At 50.8% G+C, this 22632-nt stretch overlaps 1 long non-coding RNA gene across 1 annotated transcript; it reads right to left on the bottom strand.

The window, feature by feature from the left end:
• Positions 1–1821: 1821 nt before the first annotated feature.
• On the bottom strand, positions 1822–7189 carry LOC128084734 (uncharacterized). The gene is made up of 4 exons (XR_008208665.1): positions 7109–7189; positions 6613–6681; positions 5495–5683; positions 1822–3159 (listed from the first exon to the last, which is right to left on the bottom strand). It is a non-coding gene; the product is annotated as an uncharacterized LOC128084734 (long non-coding RNA).
• Between the last annotated feature and the right edge of the window lie 15443 nt (positions 7190–22632).

Raw genomic sequence — 22632 nt, 5'->3', positions numbered from 1 at the left:
GCAACAACCAAAGGCACAGGGCTGATTTGCAAAGCCACCCCAGAATAGCGCAAATCTGTGTGCATCTGTGCATATGTATAGATACGTACACACACAAATAGAGAAGGAGGCGTTTTCGGCTCAGATAAAGGAGGAAACATGAACTACAATGCTAAAAAGAGGCAGGAGGATGCACGGCTACAGAGCACTGCCTGGGATGCACCCAATGCTTGGTGCAGTCAGTGCATGCCCTATGGCTGCCCCACGCCTCCTGTGGGCAGTGTAACACTCAGCACAGCACAGCCCCACCAGTGTCCCCACAGGGGGCACAGGGCTGGGCGGCAAATTCCCCACAGGATGTTTATGGCCAAGCTTGGTGCAGCACCACCAAACATCGCATTGCCGGGCCTTGGTGCTCTCCCCATCTGAGGATGCACACCTGAGTACCTGCCGGGCTGTGCACAGGTCGGCAGTTCTGCACACCCTGAGCCCCCGCTGTGCAATATTACACACTGAATACAAATAAACAAAAAGACGAAAAAGCTCTTCCACCCACCAACTCCTGCTGTGCAGAAGGTGCCAAATCAGATTACAGCTCACAGTTGCCACATTATCCTGTCTCGACTTCACTAACGCTCATTAAGCTTCTAAAATCCTTTTTATGGTGTTTATAACACCTCCAGAGGAGTTTACTGTGTAAATATTATTCTACCATTAAATCCTGCAACAAGGCAACCGTCAACAAGTGGAATTTGTAATGGGCCTGCCGAGAGGGCTCTGCTTGCAGGCTGCAAAGCCTGTGAAGTGAGGCCAACGAAAGCAGCCAAGAACACAGTACGGAGTGATAAAGCACTTCATTTTGATGCTTTAAATCTCCTACCACTTGGGCCTGCTTAATGTAACAGGCCCACTGAGACGTTAGATTTGGGCCTGGAGTCAAATAAGCTACGGGGAGCCACTTACTGAAAGCAGCCTTCCACGTAGCGGAGCATTAGCAGTTTAACCCAGCTAATCTGGCACGGCAGTGTGGGAGGGGGTGTGAGGGGGGGTTACCCCAAAATGGGGCCAAGCCCAGCTCCCAGCGTGGGGCAACGTGGATGCGTGGGGCAATGGGACCACGGAGCCGCAGCAGAGCTCCCTGCTCACCCCACTGCTAACAAAGGCAGGCAGAAAGGAGATGGGTGCATGGAAAAGAGAGAGCAGAAAGCAGAAGGAAAGGGGGGGGGGGGGGGTCAGGAAGTGGAGGGGAGGGAAGGAGACTCCCTGAAGATCCCGCGGAGTTGGCGAGTGTCAAAATATCAACAGCTGTTCCCAGAGCACAAAATAAACACATTGGAAACGCACGCGCTCTGCGGAGCCGAGCTGCCCGCGCCAAGAGCCGCTCTGTTCCCCCGCCAGCCCCGGCACCTGGCTCTGCTGGATGGCAGCTCTCGGGGTGTGCCAGCCCTGCTCACTGCCAGGCAGCACCCGGCCAGCCAGACACAGCACCGCCGCCCTCTGCTCCAGTGATGGAAAATGAACCCAGAAAGAAGCACGGGGCCATCCATAATGAAAACGCTGAGCACGTCGCCGATGCCCAATTGAAGCATTTCAAGCAGTTGTACCCCTTTCTTAAAGCCTCCCCTCCCAGAACAAAGGCAAAATCCCAAATCTGTCCTTAACTGTTAAACACCACTTTGAAATGAAAAAAATCTCATCTTGGAAAAAAAAAAAAAAAACAATCTGATGAATTGTGAGCTTTTGAGAAATGAAGCACCTTCCTTCTTTTTGGGACCAAAGCAGTGGAGCTCAAGCTCCAGTTCAGCAGCAGCCCCCTGCCCTGACCCTTGGGGCTGTGCCAGGCAGCATCGGGGTATCTCAGCACAGCACAGCACGGTTTGGTACAGCACGGCCCCGCAGCTTGGCAACCTGCACTAGCGCAAGAAAGAAGATGACCAAGTTTGGAAATGTTGCTAAATAATTTCTACCAGATGTGTTTCCTTGCTCCTTTGTCAGTGCCTACACCCACAGGCGGGGCTCCTCAGGTTCAGGGGCTGCTCTCCCCCCACACAGAGCCAGGCAGCATCACAGCAGCTGGGAGCCCATATAGGGTCCATTCCATGAACTTCACATTTCACAAAACCAGTTGGAAGAGCAGAAACAAACACTGCAAAGCGCCTGTGAAGGAATACGCTGGAAAACATCGCTGCAGCTTAGCTAAAATGGTTGGGGCTCGACAAAAGCGCTTGGAGTTTATTTTGACTTCCAGCAAAATGATCTATCGTGTAAAAATAATATGGAAGACAACAGTTGTGATGCAAAACACAATGCAATATGATAAATAATGAAAATATTGAAATACAAGCTGTTTGCAAATTAAAAATTGAAACAACTTGATATGAGAATGTCACAGAGGGTGTCACAGCGTGCTGAGTGCTTTTCCAGCCTCCCCTCCAAAACAAAACCCTGTTGCACAGCTCCAGCACCAGGCTGCTGGCACACAGTGTGGCAGCTGCTGGCATCAGAGCACCATGCACCCTGTGCCCCACGGTGTGCCCCCAGCTCTCTGGTGATGGCATACGCACAGATGTGTGAAGGAGCAGCCACTGCCATTGCAATAACACACAAAATAGCACACAACAGGCAGTGGGTGGGGGACTAGAATGGAATAGAGCAGGTCCCCCCATCCTGCAGGGTTGGATCCCACGCTGCCCCAAGCCCCACAGGGCACAGCCCTCTTCCAAAGCCGTGTTCAGACACAATAGGACGACAGTAGCATCAGGAAAGGAGGGAAAAATATCTCCTCGTGCTTCTCCTAGGAAATCGCAGCTCAATAACTCCCCCCGAAGATGCATATTTTAGCAGCGTTGTCATCCACATATTTATCTTCTCAGTAAGCCCCGAGAAAAGGCCAACACTGTGCACATGCGAGAGCTGCAGCTGGTGCTGCTTCCTGCACGAGGCCACAGCTGTGGGGAGGGCTAAAGGAGGGGAGGGGACTGCCCTGAGCAGGAGCCACCACAGTACATCAGGGGTGATGGAGCACCTCACCTGTGTCAGAGGTGATGGAGCAGTGCTGCAAAACACACTGGTGTTCACAAGGTTTTGTGGCATAGCACAGCACATAGCATGGCACGGACACTGATATCAAGTGAGGGAACTCCAGGGAGTCATCAAAGGGGCTCTTTTCCAAAATGAGGTCTAGAGGAATCATAGAATCATGAAGGTCAGAAAAGACCTCTAAAATCACCCAGTCCACCTACCACCAATACTGACTGAGTATACATCCACCCTTTCCTTAAACACCACCAGGGATGGTGACCCCACCACTCCCTGGGCAGCCTGTACCAGCACCTGACCACTCTTTCTGAGAAAACATTCTTCCTGAATGGGCTCGAGACCTTCTTCAAAAATGGGCAAGGAGCTGCAGCTGTGCAGATGGGGTTTGGCAGTACAGGAGAACTGATCTGAGTGTCAATGCCTGCGTTCCTTTTGGACTGCTTGCAAATACATGGTCCATCCATGGTGACAAGTAACACTGCAACAGCTCCTATGCACTACATGGTTTACATGATAGTGCAACAAGAGGCCAATTGCAAATGCCCTATCTCCTGATGAGCAAACACAAGATTCTTGGTAAAGATGGATGGTGGCCCTGCACTGCCTTCCCAGCAGTATCCACAGGGCACAGGGCCAGTAAGCAGCACAGCTCCCTGCTTCCACACGCTGAGCCACAGCAATCAAAAGCAGAACCCAAAGCAGGCAGCAGCAGCTGGGCAGGATGAGGAGCACTGCTGTGCTGCAACACCATGCTGAAGGATGCACTTGTGCACCACACAGAGCTGCAGGACCCAAAACACCCCAACCTGAGCAGCCAGCATGTGAGAAAACAAGCAGGGTGCTGAGGGCACTGCTGCACGTACAGAATGCTAATTAAAGGGTTTCCATCAAAAGGCAGGCTGGGTAAAGTTCCCAATTATCCAGACAGGGATACAGGTTTTAATGGGCACCAGCACTCCCAACAAAGGTCTGCGTGCTGCTCCTGACACAATCCCATTCAGGCAGCTTTTGTGAGGCTGCGAGGGAGCGATGCTGGGAACACCACCATCGCTCCAGGCAGAGGACAGGGCTGGAGCAGCTCTGCTTACAAGGAAGGATCACACCCAGCTCACAGCAGCAAGAAGTCTCGCCCTGCCTGGTCCCACACACCACAGCGCTGCCCTTCGGAACCCGCTGCTGTGTTCCTTCTGCAGTGCTGCAAACACACGCTCAGAGACCTATCATTAGCACAGAGAAAGCCACGCTCCCACTCGCTCAGCTCTCACCGAAGGCACCCTCACCAGCAATGCCTGCACTCACTGGTGCCAGCAGCACCGTGCCATGGCCGCCCGCAGCCGCCACACGCCGTGACTCAGGCAGCAGGAATGTGGGAGCTCAGCCCCATGCGGCGCTGAAAGCCTTTTAATTCCAGCCTGGTGATGAATGGGTAAGGCCTGAAATGAAATGTTCGAAGGCTCAATGTACCAGGCCTCCCGCTTGTAATTATTTTTGTACAGAATATGTCAAGTGTCGTGCTTCACAAGAACTCGTTTAGCATGCAAACATTTTGTGATTAAGTGAGGCTTACTTAATTAAGCACTTTGTAATGACTCTTAAACCAAAGAGTAGTGGATTAGTGCGTCCTATTTGTGTCTATCATGTTAAAGGCGCGGTAATAACAGGTTGCTGCAGACAATTAGGGTTAGAATACAGAGTGGATGGAGGGAGAACCAGCAGGCATCCAGAGCCCCACCACTCGCTCATGCCCTGATTTAAAGCCACCTCAGCACAGACAAAGCAAATGTGTTCCCTGCATGTGCTACCAAGCTGCAGTACTTCTCTGCATTGCTGAGTGCCATGTACCAGGTTGTTCCTAGGGGCCCACAGCAAGCAGGAAGCTGGATGGGGTGGCCCTTATCCCAGGATATGGCCCCCACCCCAGCCAAGACCTCAGGAATTCAACTGCCACAACAGCAGCCAGCTGGTGATTTCCTCATGGTCCCAAACCACCACGTTTGCATGCCCACATTGATGACAGAGCGGCACAGCCCATGCCCACGGTGCTTTTAAGGCACAGCCTGGGTAGGAGTCTTCACATCAGGAAGAGAGCACAACAGGTGTGGGTCTGTGCCCTGAGCTCACCAAACACCTACATTAGCTTCCGTCACCACAATGGCACTTCTAAGCCATGGAAGACACGCACAGCTGTGTGATCACGGAACCATCTGAGTAGGAAGGGACCCCCAAAGGTCACCTAGTCCAATTCCTTTCAGCACACAGGGCCACCCCCAGCTCCACCAGGTGCTCAGAGCCCCATCCCCTGGCTTTGGGTGTCTCCAAGGACAGGGCTCAGCCCTTGGTGTTGGTGAGGCTGCTGCCAAGCCTGTCTCCTGACATGGTTTATCTCAGCAATTCTTGGTCACCCTACACCACTCAATCAAATAACAGCTTGCTGTGTCCCTCTCCCTTCAGGGCATCCATCGGGCCCGGAGTTTACCTGATGCTATCACAGTACATCCTGAGCAAGGCACTGCTGGTTGCTTCAGCTCCTGGCCACAGAAGGTGCAAGCCACCTCCTGCGGTCATCTGTGACGTCTCAGAGGCACTCCAGGCCACGCTCGAGAACTGACGGGCTAAAAGACGAACACCCGCGGATCCTCCGGAGCCCCCGGCGGCGGCGCTGCCCCTGCAGGCGAGGACGGCACTGAGCGGCAGCTGCGGGCGCCGCTCTCCGCCGCAGCCCGGAGCTCTTTGTCTCACCGCGGCCGGGAGCACAAAGGCGCTGTCGAACCCGACCCGGGCTCTGGAGGGCGTGCGGTCCCCGCGGCCCGGCCCGGCCCTGGGACCAGGCCAAAGGCAGCACCTGCAACGTCTCCTCGCTCCCTTCCTGTGTGCTCGTGTAGAAATACCGATGTGCTGATGGTACGGCCGGAGGGCTGGGAGAAGGGGAGAGGGAGGCTGTTTGCCATGGTAACGGTCCGACAGCGAGCCGGGAGCTGCAGCGCGTTCGGGAAGCAATGCTCAGCCCCTCCTGTTCCCAGCCCCGGGGTGATGCGTTTGTCACAGGTGCTGCCACCACCCCGTACATCACGAATTATCTCGTTACTCCCCACCAACTAATTCATTTAAGGGACTAAAGCAAGCAGCGCATCAATCCAGCAAGTACAGTGAAGGTGAGAGGCAGAGCTCTAGCTCCATGCATAGCGCACACCAGGGGCGGTGTGCTAAAAGTACCGGGCATAGGGCAGCACGGAGCACGCCGAGGGCTGCAGAGGCTGAGCTGAGCAACGCTGCTCCCATTGCACACAGTAAGCGCCGGGCCAGAAGCGCCCGGGGCTGCACTGAGACAGGAACGGAGGTGGCGGTTCCTGCAGTTCCTGCTCGGCTTGCTGCAGGAGTGGGAGACGCGGCAAAGGGGACAACTTAAGGTGCACAGAGCTCAGCCAGCCCCTGTGTCTCACTCCCTTACTAACAGGGCTATTAAACCCCAGGCTAATCCAGTAGGTTCTGCTCCTCTGTTCGCTTTTGAAAGCAGAAAAGCTGACACAGTGCTAATCCTGGGAAATCTTTCCCTGTGAACCAAGAAAGAAATCTGAGTTTAACAAACATACTTACCTTCATGTGCATGGGCTAACAGAGCTCCAAGCCAGTGGTTGTGTGCATTAGGGCCAATTCTTCTCTGTCCTGAAAAACATGAGACTCCTATCATCTTCCCTGCAATAAAACAGTGCTACAAGCAAGCAGCGCCCTCAGAGCAGAACACAACAGTGCAGCAATGTTAAGGCTCAGAGCTTTGATACCACTCACCCCCTTGCCCCCAGCTCCTGATTTTCAAATGCTCAGAAGACAACAGGTAATAAATCTGGATATTTTACACTTTTTCATTTCCTCTTACCTCACGTTTAATGAGATTTCTCCCTTAACAAAGGTACTATTGAAACTGACTCTTAAACAAGGCCAGACAGGGGCTGGAGCATGCTGGGGATGGGCAGGGGAGGAGGGCTGTAAAGGACTGGGGAGGAAAAGGGACCTCAGGAAACAAGCAGCCTGGCTTTAGTTCAAGATTTGAAGAAAGGCTTAAAAGGGATCTTATTTTATCTCATGCACATACCCAGCCTGGAAATCATCTCCTCCTTGGCATTACATGGGGCTGAGCCTGGTCTTACAGAGCCCCAAGCACTAGAGATTTACTGCTGCAGTGCCCTCAGCTCTTTCAGCACAGGTGAAATTTATACTGCTAAGAGGGACACCAGCTGAATGCCCTTGCAAACATCAGCAGGGGATAAACAGTGGGACTGCCATTAGCATAGCTCAATCACTATTAATTTGCAGTGGATCCCCCCTGAGCTCAGGAAGGAGAGAGGCTGTGCAGTATAGGCATGTGGGCTGGTAGCATAAGGATGCTACTGGGAGGGAAGGGGGGGGGTGATGGTTTGGTCCTGTGCTGTGTATGGGGGAGAGATATCGCTCATTCCAAACCTGAACCACCCTTGAACACAAACCCAGCAGCTTTAACTGAGAACTCCTGAACTTGCACTGCAGCTCTGAACTTGAAGAAGCCAAAAGATTCTGCAAAACCTCCAGCTCTGCGAGACTTTCCAAGCCCTCAATGCCTTATGTTTTAGTAGCTGTTGAATTTCAGAAGTTCAGTATTGCAACCAAGGGTGATTAACGAGCAAAGGAAGGGAGGGGATCAAAGCTCCCACTCTTGTGAGCGCTCTCAGAGGAGGTTTCAGGTGGAAGTGGTGCTTCTCAAGCTGGCTGTGATCGCACTGCTCTGTTGGATGCTGCGGCGATGGCTCAGCTCTGCTTGCACTCCCCGCTCTCCTTTTGTTCCCATTGTCATTCTATTGGTACAACTCCTTTTGTTTCTCATGATATTAAAAAGATATAATTAATAAATTGGGATGTTTGAGTCTGCTTTCCTGCCCTTCATAGAGAAAGGGGCTGGCTGTTGCGCTCTGTCCCATCCCCATGCTGGGTGCTGGGAGTGACGCTGAGTACTGGGAACCAGAGAGCACCCAGTGCCTGAAGGCACTGCTCCGTAGGGCAGGGAAAAATCAGCAAACTGAAATGCCAGTGCACCCAAAGGGGAAGAGCAAAGGACAAACAGAACTGTGGGAAGGAGCTCTGGTGGCAGAGGCCATCAGCGCAAGTGCAGCGCGGTGCCGACATCTGCTTGCTGCGACGCGGAGTTCCAGCCTGCAGGGCCTGGAAAAATGCAGCACTGTTTTAGTAACTCCAGGCAGTTGGCAGTTTCACTTTAAATTGCAGCGTTAATCAGAAACACATTGTCCATATTGTCAACACTTCGTTTAACCACTTCTATAAATTCGGTATTAGCGTTAAAAAGATTCTGATTTGACGGATGAAATAGTCATCCTCCTGCAAGCCAAACCCAATAAAAGAGCGCTAATAACTTAAGGAAATGAGGCAGAAGATACTTGACAGAGGCACAAATGGGTGAGATTTCCCTTCTTTTGTATCCGCTTATGAAGGAGCCGGCGGAGCCAGAACTGTGCGTGGCAGAGCTCTGCTGGGCCCAGCTTTGGGCACCAACATGGCACTGGGGATGGGATGGGGTGAGAACATCCTCTGTGTGTTTTCCTGGTGAGGGTGGCACATGGACCTGCAGCTTTCAGGGTCTTTTGGCTGTGTGCCCCATGCACATCCCCAAGTGGGGTGAGCCCGTGGTGCGCTGACCCACATCTCCTCCACCTCCCCCTATCAGTGCAGCCTTCTAAAAACACTTCTTTTTTTTTTTTCCCCCTTTTTTTGTGAGCCAGGCCCCAGATTCCAAATCTAATTGCATGAAACGAGAGGCTTTCAGCACTTCTCATCCTACACAAATAGTTTCCATTTTGATTCCCAATCTTCTTGACAAAGTATTTGAAAGTTGTTGTTTTTACTGCAATATGAGTATTAGAAAAAATAGCTCCAGTCAGTGAACTTGGAAGTCATGGAATAATAATCCAACAACACAAGCCTTCTTGGAAAACTCTTCTGAGAATAACAGTGCCCTTGGGCATGTCTAGAGCCTTGTTTATTAAAACAATATAATTTAAGAATTAATGCATTTATAAAGCAGGACTTATTACATAAGAATATTGTGCTTCTTTCATCGTTACAAAGGATCTAGTTACTAAATGAATGTAACCCATTTTAGAGGTTTTTCTCTTAATCTTATTTGGATTTAGGTAGCTGTTTTTGAGAAAAATATGGAAGACGGGAGAAAAAAAAAGGAAACCTTTCCACAAATACTCATGTCAGCCAAACTCTTCACGGGTTCTGCTTCTAAAACTGAAGAATGCAAGAAGAGATCAGAATTAGGGGAAATAAATCACATTCCCAGAAAGCTCTCTATTTGTGTTGGAACAGAGTGTGTCCAAGGGAGCAGGGAGATGTTGGGGGACTGAGAGTGTTGGGAAGCACTGAAAGCAAATCAAGGTTCCAGTTCAGCAGACAGTTATGCAGGTGGCTAATGGACGTGCTGGCTGTGCTGCCTGGTCAGCGGTGGTCTGCACGCACCCAGGGCTGAGCGCAGACTGGCACAGGGACATGGCTGGGTATGGGGACACTGCTGGGTGCCGTGCTGATGCTGATGCTTAAATCGATGCCAATGCAATGCCAGCTCCCCAACCTTGTGCTCAGCTTCCTGAAGACGAGGTCCATGCTTCTCAGTGGCTCTTGGCAGGTGGCAGTGGAAGCCGCTCCTCCATGGGCATGACCCTGCACTGCCCCAACCATCCACAGCAACCCGTGGTGGGCATGAAGAGGGGCTCATCTCAAAGTCACTCTTGGTTGGGAAAAGTCTGAGTTTCGTAAGCCCTTTTCAGTGTGAATTTTTTGAAGCTTTTCAAAGTGATATCACTTTGAGGTTTTCCACTGCTTCAGAATTTCTTCCAATTAATGGGAAAAACATTAATGTCCATTTAGGAAAATAACTTTTCCACTACTGACAAACTTCTCCAGCTATGCCTTATGCAGCAGAAGTCGTTCCAGGGGCACTTTGCCCCAAACACCCAGCTATCTTATTTATGCTAATTTTGCTTTTAATCATCCTGGTTGTTTTTCAGTCTCCGGTACCTTCCATCAGGCTCATCAGGGACAGTTAGCAGACGTATAAATAGGATGTGCTTTAATAAGACTGTAAATGAAATTTATGGTTGCTGTAATTGAAAGCGTTCAGGTCAGGGGATTGTTTCTCAAGCACTTGTGTCTGTTCTTATTTGGAGATTTCGCCATTTTGGAAAATTCCTCCCCTTTCAGTTTTTGGGGTCTGGGAATTTCTGTGATCAGCACTGAGAAACTGAGCAGTGTTTTGGTACCCTGCACCTGCTTCTCTTTTATGTGTTGCTGTTCTGCACCCTCAGTTCAATAAACCATCCCTTTCCACACGACAGAACTCCGTGTATGTGCTGTGTTGTCCCCAGGCCATACCTCCCAGGGCTGATATTACAAACTAGGTTTCTACCTCATAAATTCCCTTTCTTCCCTCTCTTATATATCTGCATCGTGTATAAGCCAGTATTATCCTTTAATACAACCAGACAAAGCATCTGGGTGAAAACATGTGAACAACCAAAAAAGAATGGGGGGATTGCACTGGCAGCAGCCTTGAGAGCAAGTGGGAGCAGTCAGAGCCCTCATGGTCCTGTGAGCATCTGAGTGTGGGCACGGGAGAACCAGCTGGGGGTGGCTTGGGGGGGGAGCATAGAGTTTTGCCCATGCCCACAGTCTTAAGAGGGGAGAGATTGAGGTTGGATGTGAGGAAGCAATGTGAGGAAGGGCAGTGAGGCCCTGGCAGTGCTACCCAGAGCTGTGGTGCCCCATCCCTGGAGGTGCCCGAGGCCATGGATGGGCAGCCTGAGCTGGGGGCAGCCAGCGCACGGCAGGGCTGGGGGATCTCTGAGCTCCCCTCCAACCTCAGCCATTCTGTGATTCCGTAATTCTATGATTGTGCCTCATTAAACATTTAATATTTGCTAAAAACTCTGAATTTCAGACAATTTTAAGGCACAACTTCCTCAATTCCAAATATTTTCTTAAGGATCATTTTCAGCACGAGTTCCATCCAGGTTTCAAGCTGGTTTTAATTTCCAAGTTACAAGCTCCGCTGTTACCATTACCATTCAGTACGGCCATTCGTTACCAGGAAGGCAGCGCGGTGACTCCATCCCTGGGAGTCACCAGCCCTGGGCTGTGCACGGACACAGGATGCAGTGCCCACCGTCATCAGTGCCACGGGGCTGTGGCCAGGTGAGCTGTGGGGATTTGTCAGCGACAGAGTGATAACAGCAGCAATAGTGCACAGCCACCAGGGCTGATGCGTATCTGGCACAGGGCTGAGCGCAGCCCCGGTGGCTGGGAAGCTTTGAGCTTCGGAGCCTCAGAGCCTGAAGGAAATAAAGCCCTTGGTAAAATAAGCGGATCAGATAAGCTGGGAGAAAAATGGAATCGTGCAAAGTAAAAATACCTAATCTAGCTGTTTTTCACCGCATACAAAAAGCAAGAGCTGATCCTAAAAGATACCCGCTGGGTGCGTGCTCGCCGGCTCGCAGCTCTCTGTCTTACTTTTAAGAACACGGAGATCTGAGCTGGGGCCAACGCATCGCACTGTGCGCTGCTCCTAACCGGCACTCAAAGACCTGGAAGCATTTCAGCCCAGGAAACACTAACATTGTATTTTGTGACATTTTAGAGACAATGATCCGTTGGTCTGAATGGATAAATAGTGTTTTAGAGCGTTGGGGCCGTAATGGAAGCAACTGGTGTGCAGGGAGCTGCTGGAATGCACTGCCTCACAACGGGCACTGCTGCACTCCAGTGGGTCGCCAGCTCAACCGAAGAAAAGAATTGGGTTCACATCACCTCCCCTTAAAAAATAGACTGGCACACATTTTTGCTTTATCAAACCCCATTTGCAAAAGACGAAGGCTAAGTGATCTGAAAAGGTTATTTTGAAGCAGGGTCACCCTCGCTGCCACAGGTCTAATAAAACAAAACTATAGCCAAATTAGAAACATATTTCATCTAATAGGGGAAAATATAATTGGTGAATCTGTCTGGTGTTTGACCTGCAGTATTTATGCTAAATGAAAGTTTAAATATATCACAATGCAGCCTGAGCAAGAAAAGCTGCATTCACTATATCTTCTGTGGTTTGATCCCTTTCCCTTAACCCTTAGCTTCTCACGAAAGCCAACATCAGCATTGCACAGATGCTATGAAGCAAGAGTGATGGCCAAGATCTGCAGAAGTGATGAGTGATTCTGGGTAAGTGCCCGAGGGACCTGGGGAGGGCTGAGGAAGTGCTGTCAGACCTCAGGGCAGACAGGGGACACTGTGCTCTGCTGCTCCCCATGCTGCAGGGTGGGATTGGGGTATGGGCACTAAACCCTACTCCTGGCACTGTCCTCGTGGGCACAGGGTGATGCGGGTATGACCTGGATGCAATGAAGATATGAATCCTGTCAGAGCTCCCAGCCTCTCCCCAGCCCTGGTAATTTATGCTCTCCATAAAAGCAAAAGGATCTCCGAGCAAAAGTGATGGATGAAGGAGATTATTAACAAGGATATCATTTTAAGAGAGTCTGTCTATCTCGCAGTTACATAACATTTCATAAATTCCATAACAGATTGCTCTCTGCTCATTAACCTGGCAGCCTCCGGCCCCACTGTGGGGTGCCCACGCCTTGAGTTCTGGATGACAAAGCAGGGCCATGCCAGCTACCCAATCACTGCCATGGCACACACGTGGCTGGGCCCCACAGCTAGGGATGGCACCAGAACAATGCTCATCCACCCTTACCACTGCAGAGGGAAGGATTTCTGGTATGGTTTTTGGCACTGCAGTGGAAGCAAGCACAGTTTATCCAGGTCTAGACATCAGCTGCACAAACAGTGCTCAGTGTCAGCACAGCAGGTCTGCGCCCTGTGTCTGCAGTGGGCGGGGAGCCCCATGCACCTGGCTGTGCCCCATCGCTCAGCACCCAGCAGTTGAAGGCACCCAGCTTGCAGGCAGGGCCACTCTCACAGCACCTCTGCCCTTTGCTGCAGTGCTGCTGCCCCAGGAGTCAGATTTTCCCCTGTGCCAGGATGTGCGGGTGCAGTGTGGGGCAGAGCAGAGGAAGCCTTGGCAGGCTACTTGGTGCTCCCTCTGACAAGGGACACGTGCCAGTCCCTGTGTTCCCCAGTACTCATGTGTCTCAGCAAAAAAGCGTGCACGCTTAGCCAAAGTTATGCAGCTATGATTCATCCCTTGCAGGAGTTTGAGCTGAAAGCAAAGATCCTGACAACCAAGCGATCCTTTAACCTCCAAACAGGAGGCAGAGGGATGCACGAGCCTTCTGCTGATGCACTCAGGGCAGTCATCATGCACAGGCAGGACAGGCTCTGCCCAACCAGGCATGACTTTCCTTTCTGGAGAAGCATAAAAATCCCACAGAGAGCAGCAGAGCCACAGTAAGGAGCTGAGGAGGTGGACTTAGAATGGGGAGCTTTTTTCCTTTTCTTCCTCTTCTTTTTTTTCTTTTTCTTTTTTTTTTTCTCAAAGCTTCACGTGGAAGAGAAAGAGGCTAATTAAATTTTTTTGCTGAACGTATTTAGCAAGTCTTTCAGAGAATCGATTGCATTTGGCTGCTGTCCAGCAGCGGGGAGATGGGATTGTGCTGGGCGAGGAGTGGGAGCAGAGCCCGAATGCAGGAGGAAGCACAGTGACTGGCTGACAGGCTCTGGCCTGTCTCAGATGTGCAGGAGAAGTGATAAAGGTGGCCAAGGTGTTCTGAATTCCTAGAGCATGGGGAATCCACTTTCAAGTGGATCCTTGCTCTGCCACATCCTCCAGTGCTTAATTCCCAGTGCGGTACACACACTTTCTCCACTGATACCTTCATTAGTGTTTATGCAGCACCAACCATTCTGTGCATCCAAAAATAAAACTGCTTGTTGCATCAGCAGCCCCGAGGTCCCTCTCAGAGCTGCACTGATGGGGAAACATACCTGGATTTCCAGCCTCATTCGTGTCCAGCAAGCATCAAATGCCTCTGAGCATGGGCACTCATCTGAGCTGAGCTTCAGGCTCCTAGCTGGCCCTGCCTGTCCCAGTGCCACAGGTGAGATGTGGGGGGATGCACGATCACGGGCACTGTTCCTGCTGGAGCTCAGCTGCACAAACACTCCAGGATCTTGGGGGCACAGTACCAACCTAGTGAGCCGCTGCAATGCCTGGGGCTGGGGACAAGGCAGCGCGGTGAGCCCCTGTCCCACAAGGATCCAAACACAGCACCAAAGCTGCCCCTGCACCAAGCCAGCCACGCAGTGAGACATCAGCCCCTGCAGGGTGCCACATTTACATCTCCTCACCTATTTCCGGGGCAAACTGCCTGATTTTATGATGCCTGACCGGCTCCCTCGGGGATATCATTAGTGGGCAGTTAGTGAACCACAACACGAGGTTCTGCTTTTCCCACAAGGTTCCTGTGAGAAAACCCTCCTCCCTCCCTCCATCAGGGTTATCTTATCTCCCAGCGCCGCCAAGCCCAGTCCTTTAACCCCTGCGTGCCAGAGAACCTTAGGGCCAGACCTACTGCACTGGGCATCCACTCACCAGCATAGCCCCCATCCCCATTCCCACCCCTATCCCCATCCACAGCCACCTTTCCCCACTGCTCAGGCAGCTCCTCAGCTCTCCTGGGCAGCACTTCCCTCTGATTTCAGCTCTTTGGCATAAGCCATTTTTGTGGAGAAAGCGTCTGTCCATGAGTTTAAAATAGAGACGCTGAACACGCAATCTCTGCTTTAACATCCATACAGGCCTGAGGCTTTGCAGCCTCGCAGGCACCGTGGCCGCAGACACCCTGCATGCTGAGCATGGCCCTGGGGCTCACGCTCCATCACTGGTGCAAGGCATTGCGTTGGGAAAGCCTTAACAGAGAGACAGCTTCATCCCGAGCAGATGGTTCAAATTTGTTGCTAACCCGTATTTATTTAGACTGATAATAACAGGCAGCCCTCCAATCGTGCCGGGAGTTTTTACAATAAACTCCAGCTCACAGTATCAAAAGCAAATCAATTAGCGGGCGCTGTCAGGTCCCACCCTGGGCAGCAGTGCCCGCAGCCTCGTGCAGCGCTGAGCCCCGGTTCCTTCACAGCTCCTTTTAATTTGCTTCAGGGAGAGCTCCAGTGATGCTCACTAAGGGGAGGATTGATTTAGACGTGCAGTTTTCTCCACAGACTTCGCAAATGGTTGTAACAAGGTCACAGAGAAAAACGATTTTATCCTCTGATTACTGTAACATGATATGAGCTTGGAAGTGCATTTGCCTATTTATTTAGGCATTGCTTCGCTGGTCCCTGAAGGAAAAGTTCCTGGTGCAGGAACAGGACCGTTCCCACCACCCCCAGCCCCACGCTCAGGTGCTGTGGTGCAGCCCAGGAACATTCCTCATGTCCTTTCCATTGGCCCAAAAGGCAAACCTGAAGAGTGAAGCAAGGAAAGAACACGGCACATCTGCTATTCTTGATCAAGCTGAACCGATACAGAAAGAAATGGACACAGCAGTTGTACACGCCTCACTGGGTGAGGATACTCATCCAGAGTGAAATACTGCAAATATGCAGCGGATTGTCAAAATAATGGGAATGTAACAAAGTCACAATATTAAGCCGTATGATTGCAATCAGCCCTAATTCCAGCACAGCCACGCTTAAAGGAGATTATTTTGTCACCAGGCTTTCATGGCCCGATGGCTTTGTAGCACAAGGTTGTTTGGATCGAGTCATTTCTGATGAACATTCATCACCGTGAGGAAATGTCACATTCATTTTATGCTGCGAAAGTTCATAAACTTTCTCGGATACCGCGAGGACTTCCCAGCGGGTGACCTGTTGCCTCGCACTGATTTATGCACCGTGGATGGGCTGAGCACAGGGTCAGCACCGAGAGCTGCCAGTCGGGCACTAGGAGCAGGGAGCCCTCGGTGCACCACGGCCATGGGGGCGCCCCAGGTCCCCTCCACCCCCCTTCTCCAAGGGTTAACGCTCCCGCACAGCGAGCGGTGGGGGTTCTGCTGACTTTCTCCTCTTACATCATGGCTGTGCTATGAGGCCTGGCAGGGGTCCGCGCTCCGGCGCTGCAGCTCGAGGCCCCGAGCGCTGTGTAATCTTTGGCAGGCGGGGAAGGAGCCTCACACGGGGCCATCGGGGCGTGGGGATGGGGCAGGGGCAGCGCAAGCCCTCCTCTTGCTGGGGCTGCAGGGGATCACCCAGAGCTCAGTGTTGGGGTCCCATAGCTCAGGGAAGAATGTGCCAAAAATCCCCCTACAGCTCCTCCCTGTCCTTAACCAGGCTTTGTTCAGTGCTGCACAGCTCTGCATGGCATAGCATGGCACAGTGTAACACGGCACGGCATGGCTCCATGTGGCTCAGCACAGCAAGGCATGGCACAGCACAGTGTGGTGTGGCTTGGCTCAATGCAGCCTGGCTTGGCACAGCAAGGTCACTCCCTGGCATGCCCTTGGTCCATCAGGACACGCATCATATCAGGGCCACTTTGATAGCAACACACGTGCCTCCGCAGGTCCAGACTATGGGAATGAGCTCACAGAGCAAAACCAGGCAGCTGGAGTCAGCTACTCCCTAGAATCATCCATTACCCCATGACAGGAGGGGAAGTCGGGGACACGCTGCTCAAGGGAGGATGAGGCCAGAACCAGAGGGCGGTGCTGAAGGTGAGACTGCGAGCCGGGAAGCAGCAATTGCATTTCCAGATGCAGAAGCCCTGGGGGCTGCACACCCCTTCCTGCTTTGCTTGCAGGCACCAGGAGCCCCAGAGCTGCATTCTGGGGAGGGAAGGGTGGGCGCTGATGGTCACCACAGCAAGGCTTGCTCCTGAGCACCACTGGGGCTTAGGAGATGAATGGACACCTTATGGGTAATGTTACAGAGGAGACCCAGCTGGGATAAGTTGCAAATATACCAACAGAAACAGAAGTGGAACTTGGAAGAATTAGGAAAATGCAGAATGTGACCAAGAGAAACATAGCTGGGACCAGTGCAGCTGACATGGTTGAGATGTAAGGGAGGAAATATCAAAATCTGGATGAGGTTACAAGGGAAGAAGTAAAAGAGATTTGGGATGAGTCTGCAGTGAAGGATGAAAGGAAAGATTATTTCCAGCGCCGGTATCACTTCAGGCCATGGAAATGCAGCTGCTCTGTCAGTGACTGCAGCAAAGCTGGGCACCGAGCACCCATCCGGGCTCCTCCAGGGCACCAAGAGCACTTGGAGACATCCAAGATCCACCATGCACCATGCCAGCTCCTCTGGGCACAGGCAGAGGGGCAGGAAGAGTGCCACATGCATCCTCCGCTGCAGCATAAAGAATTGAACCTGAGCATAAGTGAAGCATGGCTCGTTTTTATTTCTCCTGACAGAAGGTTTTGTCAGATACCCGAGGGAAGCAATAGAAACTTTTGTTGTGTGTTCTAGCTGTGTGAAAAACAAAACAAAAGCACAAATAAAAACACAGACTGGGTATTTGTAAAATATATCTTAGGGTGCAAACTCATGAGGTGACCCAAGAGTCCTTTAGCACCTCTGGGTCTAGAAAGCAGTGAGATCTGTTACAGATTCGCCTATTATTCAGCAAAACAACATTAATTGGAACATGGGAAAATCATCAGCAGCAATGTCTTTTCAAAAGTTACATGTAATAAAACCAGTCCACAGAAAAAAATAAGCAGGAGTGTGCATGGGACTAATATTAAATTACCTTGGTTTTGCCATATCAGAACCGAAGGGAACGCGGTGACATCTGGACAAGCTATCAGCATTATCAGCCCACATGTCGCAGCCAAGGTCAGCACAGCCATCAGAGCTACAGCCAGCACTTCCCTGGGATGGGGTTTGCATTTCCCAGCACCGGGCCCAGACCTCCACGGGAGGAATGGCCACTTCTGTCCCTGTGCACAAGGAGAAGAGGAGGAGCAGGCCACCAAGCTGGAAATAATCCCTAACTAGTTCCTTCTCCTCGAAAAGTAGGTTACTTCCCCATGGCTAACATCACTGTCACCTTTTATGTGCCTTAGAAATCCACGGGCTTGATGGATGTAGAGTAAAACTGAAATGAAATGCTGGGAGATAATGGCCTCGCGTGCTGCTCCCCCAGCCCTGCACTGTGCTGCTGGCTCCATGCAGCCTGCAGAGATGGCAGCTCCTGCACTGCCCTGCAGCATCCTCAGGGCCATAGCAGCACCAGCGCTGCTGGCATGGGAGGGACAGGGGAGAAAGCCTTTATTGGAGAAAGAGGAAAGGAGTGAGGAAGATGGGGTGCAGTCCATGCTGATGGAAATAAACACATCCCCCAGCAGTTGCACAGAAAAATACCTCTTCCCACTTTCTGCACTTAGGAAGATGGAGAGGTTGGTGTAGTGATGGTGCAATCTCACAGCCAACTCCTCACATCCAGAGCAGCTCGAGGTGCCCCATCCACACACATCCTCCAGCAGCACCTCCAGATGTAACACTGGGAACATAAATAAAAGACAGACAGAGAATGGCATTTCTTTGGAGGCTGTGAAGCAAAGCACCTCACCACTCCAGTTCATTTGGCCACTGACCACCTTGCACTCCAAAGGTGATGGCAATGCCTGGTGCAGCTCATCCTGCGTTTGGAATTCTGTGTTGGTTTTCTGATATCCTCTAATTTCTCCATGCTGAGGCAAATTTGTCACACGCATGGGTCTGTTTGATTTCATTAAACAGAATATTTAAGCATAAAAATTGTTTAATCGCCTCGTGTCATTATGAGATGAATTTCATTTTGCATACATTTGCATATTTCATCAAAATTAAGGCTGCTAATATGCAAATAAGAGGCAGGTTGCAGCAGAGGTGTTTATTGTCATAGCTGGAGGCTGCTCCACGCGACGAGCTCTGCGAGGGGCAAGGGAGCAGGCTGGGCCTCACCGAAACGGCTCGGAATTCCTTCAAGTCTCTTTTCTGCTACTTTCTTTTCCCAGCAAGGCCCTCTGTGAAAGCACTGTGGGTTGTTAACATGTACCTGCGTGCCCCCACCCCCATGCCTTGCCCACACTTGGTGGAGGAAGGGCACTTACACCCAATTGGTTTTAGAAGCAGGAGTTTAACGGCGTCTAAAACGCGAAGCCCATGATGAGCGATCAGCGACTTCGACTTGCGTGGAGTAATTAAAGCAAAATGAACTGGTGAGCAGCCATCGCCATCCATCCTGAGCAGGAGCGCTTTCTGCTGACTCTGCACAGAGCTCACAATGCAGATGCACAAAGTGAACCCTCAATAGGGGCTACAGACAATGCTTGAGCAGCACAAAGAAGAGAGCTTATGGGAAGTATTATTATTATTTTTTTTTTCCTTAAAGCTTTTGGAATTAACGTTTAAAGCACAGTGAGCTTTTTCAGCACACATTAGTCAAACCAAAAGTTACAGCATCACTTTTTGAAAGAAAATTCTAGAGGTGTCTTCGCTGCAAGGCTTGGAGATCAGTACTGCCTGTGTACAGAACATAGGTACCCCTAAACTTATAAATGCTAGTTCTGAATGGCCACTCCACAATGACTAATAAGGGAAGGTAACCTTGCACTCCACATAGCACAATTGCAAAGGAATGCAAATCCCAGCGCTATTCTGAGCGTTTCTCTTTGCACAGAGGAAGGAGAATTGGTCCACCTTAAGTCCTTCTGAAAGGCTGAGGCTCAAAGGTATGTATTTGTTTAAAAAAAAAAAAAAAATTGTAGTGATTGCAGAGAAAAGAGAAACCTGAGAGCTTATTCTTGAGCAGTCAGACAGGGTCACCAAAACCAGACTAAATAGTCTGACTGCAGGGCAAAGCGCTGGGGCTGTCTGAAAAATGATCCTCTGGATGGAGGGAATAACAAGAAGAGAGGGGAAGGAGGGATGGGTGGGAACGCAGAGCCACCAGAGCTGTGGGCAGAGGGGAGAACTGCACCTGGCCCCACACGGATGGCTGTGCCCACACCTTACTGTTAACCTCAGCCTTTTTTCCAAACAGCTCCCACGCGCTCTGTCTAGAAAGATAGTCTCCAAATGTTCTCGGAGGAATGCTGCAGGAAAGGAGCTCCAATGGATAACGAGCAAAAACTTTCTCCTCCTGGTGAAGATTTATATATCTATAGACCTTCTATGGCCTGGCAGCTGGCTTTTAAATTGTGTAGGACCTCCTCCTGTCCTGCAGGTGAAGTGTATGTAAGTGAAAGGGCGCGGATCCCACAGGGCTGTGGGAGAGGCTTTATGGGAAGGGATTTGGGCATCTAAGTTGGCTTAGGTTGGAGAAGAACTTAAAGATCGTCCAACCCCCTGCTGCAGGCTGGGTGCCCCGCATCAGTTCAGGCTGCCCAGGGCCCCATGCATTCAGCATCCATCCATTGCATGCAGCAATCTTGAGAAATTAGGGCGTCCCATGGAATCCCACTGTGTCTGTGTCCCAGAGGTTGCCTGTGGGTAGTGGGGTGCTCTCCATGGGGAACACAGGCAGCTTTGAAAGCCTCTGGTTCAGCAGATGACTGAGTAAATACATGGCACTCGCCAGATATTGGGCAAGAAAGAGGCAAGCGTTCAATTCTTTTAACTTATGACTGCATTTAATTACTGCTTTTTCCTCTCCTCATAAGCTGCATATGGGATTAATAATAACTCTGAATCAGATTTACTCTCTTATTCTTCAAAAAAAAGAGCAGAGCAGTAAAAATGAGCAAAGGAAGCCCTTATGATGTGAGATAGCCATGTTTAGGGTTAAGCTGCTCTCTCACACAGGCTGCTGCAGCACTGGAACCTCACATTGGGGCTCTGCTGCTGCCCTCCTGAGCCCCAAAACCAAGCACTAATGCTGTATGGGGCTGAGCAGCAATGCATACAGCCCATGGGAGGAGCCCTGGTCTGGGCAGGACCTGAGGAGGAAGGGGCTGCTTTGTGCATTGCATGGCTCATCATCGTGGGCTCTTTATCTGGGCATGCCAGCGGACGCAGAGCTCAGGGACACTTAAATAATGGGAAAATTTAATTCAAGAAACCCAAACGGTGTGCTCTGCCGTGTCTGACTGTTTACCTGCTAATGTTTGCCAACTGCTATCTCATTAGCTGTACAGGAAGTATAATTGATATTTCTGCAGAGAGATGACACTTGTGCCTCTGCTGAAACTGGAAGCCTTTCTCAGTGCTTCGTATCACTTCTGTTTGCTGCTTCCCATAAGTGATACTGCCTCATTTTGGGAAGGAATCCAAGAAATAAGAGCTTACCAGAGAGGCCTCTTGGAAGTACGGGCAGCTTTATGTTAGCCTGGGAGCTCCCTCGGACACAAATCTTCCGCAGGAAAGAGCGGATTCTACGCTGTTTGCAAAAGGGCCACAAATGGGAAATAAAATGTTTGTGTAGCTCTTTAATGTGAAAAACATCCATTTTAAAGCTCAGATTCTGCGTCTGGGCTCAGTGAGGCTGAGCAGGCAGCAGCACGAGGCCAACCTGGGGGAGACAGAAGCTGAGGTTGGGGTATCCAGCAGCCAGCAGCCCATGTGTCTGAGCCCAGAGCTGGTCCTGCACTGCCCTCCCTTCCCGTAGACACTCCACGTCCCCACCAGCAGGCTGGGTAGCCATGTAGGAAAAAAGCAGGATTCCCATCGGCAGAAGGAAGCAAGGGTCAGGGGAGAGTGCACTTGGAGGAGCCATCCTCAGCTGCTCCCAAGCTTTAGTTCAGCTGGTATTTCTGTCTGCAGCAAGAGCTATCCCCGCCGGACACACTGCAAGCCTACAGGAAGGAAGAATTTCTGGTTTGGTGGCTCCGTGTCCCTATGTCTTTCTGCTCTTTATTTTATTTTGAGTAAATATTAAGCTCTTCTAAATAGAGGAAGTCCACAAGGGGCATTGCTGGGTGTTGGGGATGCTGTGAAAAATGGCTTTGCTGACACAGCCGCTTCCTCTCTTCTCCCTCCAGTGACAGCGTTCTGGCATCATTTCTTGCCATAAAGCCCCATCCCCTCTCTTCTGAGATCTGCATACAGTCCACACCTAACAAGACATTCTTTCCCTGGGATTAAATCTCTTGAAATCTGATCCACGAACACATCTAAACAGTCGTGCTAACAGGTAACTCAGAGATATGGAAATGTAAATGATTCTCCAATCAATAAAGATAATTACAGTGAGATAGACTGACATGCAGTATCTCGTGGCTTTTTGCCTTGTCTCCTGAGCTCCCCAGTGGCACCACACACACTGCTGAATGTATTTCCAAGGCTGTGGCTGTGTTAGGGAAAACTGTTTCCTGCAAGAGGAGCACAAGTGATACTGCCATGCTAACAATGCACGCTGCAGCTGGAGCCAAACTTCTCCAGCATTACTCTGCCCTCCTACCTTTTAAAAGATGTCACTAATTTTGTCTTACTGGCACTGGGTTTCAGCAGACTGAACACAAACTGCTGTCGACTTCTGCACGACTTGGAAGAGGTTCATTTCATTTTTCCCCTCGGGTTGTTAACTGTCAACAAACACCTTGTCTGCACGCCTCTGGAAGGGCTGACAGGGCAGATCCCTACCATTAAGTACTGAGGATTTCCCAAGGATCTACATACTTCCCAGTGTGG

Source organism: Tympanuchus pallidicinctus, unplaced genomic scaffold, assembly GCF_026119805.1.
Source record: "Tympanuchus pallidicinctus isolate F22 unplaced genomic scaffold, pur_lepc_1.0 scaffold28, whole genome shotgun sequence".
Taxonomy (NCBI): Eukaryota; Metazoa; Chordata; class Aves; order Galliformes; family Phasianidae; genus Tympanuchus; species Tympanuchus pallidicinctus.
The sequence above is the reverse complement of the archived record's forward strand: the minus strand, read 5'-3'. Positions and strand labels throughout refer to the sequence as shown.